This window comes from Capra hircus, chromosome 5 (genome assembly GCF_001704415.2).
Source record: "Capra hircus breed San Clemente chromosome 5, ASM170441v1, whole genome shotgun sequence".
Taxonomy (NCBI): Eukaryota; Metazoa; Chordata; class Mammalia; order Artiodactyla; family Bovidae; genus Capra; species Capra hircus.
Genome location: NC_030812.1, coordinates 56,120,400 through 56,122,621, shown reverse-complemented (window position 1 = coordinate 56,122,621; position 2,222 = coordinate 56,120,400). Strand labels below are relative to the sequence as shown.

The window sequence follows — 2,222 nt, the reverse complement described above, 5'->3', positions numbered from 1 at the left end:
TTCCAGCTTGTGCTTCATCTAGCCTGGCATTTCACATGATGTGCTCTGCACATAAGTTAAATAAGCAGGCTAACAATATACAGCCTTGATGTACTCCTTTCCCAATTTGGAACCAGTCCATTATTCCCTGCCTGGTTCTAACTATTGCTTCTTGACCTGCATACAGATTTCTCAGGAGGCAGGTAAGGTGGTCTGGTATTCCCATCTCTTTAAGAATTTTCCATAGTTTATTGTGATCCACACAGTCAAAGGCTTTAGTGTAGTCAATAAAGTAGAAATAGATGTTTTTCTGGAACTCTCTTACTTTTTCAATGATCCAACAGATATTGGCAATTTGATCTCTGGTTCCTCTGCCTTTTCTAAATCCAGCCTGAATATCTGGAAGTTCTCAGTTCACGTACTGTTTAAGCTCGGAGAATTTTGAGCATTACTTTGCTAGTGTGTGAGATGAGTGCAATTGTGTGTTAGTTTGAATATTTTTTGGCATTGCCTTTTTGGGGATTGGGATGAAAACTGACCTTTTCCAGTCCTGTGGCCACTGCTGAGTTTTCCAAATTTGTTGGCATATTGAGTGCAGCACTTTCACAGCATCATCTTTTAGGATTTGAAATAGATCAACTGGAGTTCCAGCACCTCCACTAGCTTTGTTCATAGTGATGCTTCCTAAGACTCACTTGACTTCTCCTTCCAGGAATGTCTGGCTCTAAGTGAGTGATCACACCATCATAGTTAGATGGGTCATTAGGAATTTTTTGTATAGTTCTGTGTATTCTTGCCACCTCTTCTTAATATCTTCTGCTTCTGTTAGGTCCATACCATTTCAGTCTTTTATTGTGCCCATCTTTGCATGAAGTGTTCCCTTCATATCTCTAATTTTCTTGAAGAGACTTCTAATCTTTCCCCTTCTATTGTTTTCCTCTATTTCTTTGCACTGATCACTGAGGAAGACTTTCTTGTCTGTCCTTGCTACTTTAGAACTCTGCATTCAGATGGGTATATCTTTCCTTTTCTCCTTTGCCTTTGCTTCTCTTCTTGTCTCAGATATTTGTGAGGCCTCCTCAGACAACCACTTTGCCTTTTTGCATTTCTTTTCCTTGGGGATGGTTTTGATCACCGCCTCCTGTACAATGTCAGGAACCTGTTTTATTATGAGGCAGCTATTCTAGTGTCTCCACTATCCTGCTACTCCTTTTGTTTTTTAGTTTTCTTTTCCCTTGTTTAGGCAGTGGCAACAGCCCTCAAGGCATTTGACTGGCTGACCTGGGCCCACAGGTGGAATTGGATCCAGCCCTGCCTGTGGGGACTTGGCAGCCATGGAGGATAGTGTCTATGAGCACCCAGACTGAACTCCTGAGGAACAGATGGAGCTGGAGAATGCCTCATTGTTGTCACAGAAGCTGCTGCTGGAGATCCACCACCTGTGGTCGGAGCTCAGTGAAGCCATGAGGGAGGGTGCCTGGAGGCCACTGAGGGCAGTGAGTCCTTGCAACAGGAGCAGAACATGGCAATAGTTAGAAAGAACTTCAGCAAGGACCCCAAGAAGGGGGATCAAGTTCTTGGTAGAGAACAAACTTCCCCAGTGCACACCCCCAAGGGGTCACTTCTTGTTTCCTGTTCAAGGGCAAGGGCCTGAACAAGACAGTCACGGGGACTACTTAGAGGAGAGGGAAGAGCTGAACCTACCAATGCTCCATACCTTCATGGATCTCCATGACTGGTGAGGCCCTCAGGCAATTTCTATGGAGCTTACTGTCTCCCCAGAGAGGACCAGAAGATTGATCAGACGATGGAAGCCTTTGCCTGTGGATACTGCAGATGCCACCCTGGGATTATCCAGTCCACAGATGCCTGCTATGTACTGTCCTTCACCAGAGATAATGCTAGAACAAGCCAGGCCTGGAGCATTTTGTGGCTATGAACCAGCACAGCAAGTAGGGTGGGATCTGCCTAAGGAGCTGATCTGGAACTTCTAGGACCACCCAGAATGAGCCCTTCAAGAGCCTGAGGATGATCAGGAATGATAATCAGAAATTCTTCAACCAGTGCCCTGAGGCTGACTCCTTGAACTGGGGTGAGGGAAGGGGGCCAGGTGAAAATGTGGAAGCAGCACTGGTTAATCCTCAGAGACAATTGCCTCTACTATTTTGAATACATGATGGATAAGGAGTCCGGAGGAGTCATCCCTCTGAAGAATATGAGCATCAGAAAGATAGGTAACAGCC

General features: G+C 45.3%; 1 pseudogene; it reads left to right on the top strand.

The window, feature by feature from the left end:
* Positions 1,222–1,918, top strand: LOC102191215 (annotated as a pseudogene).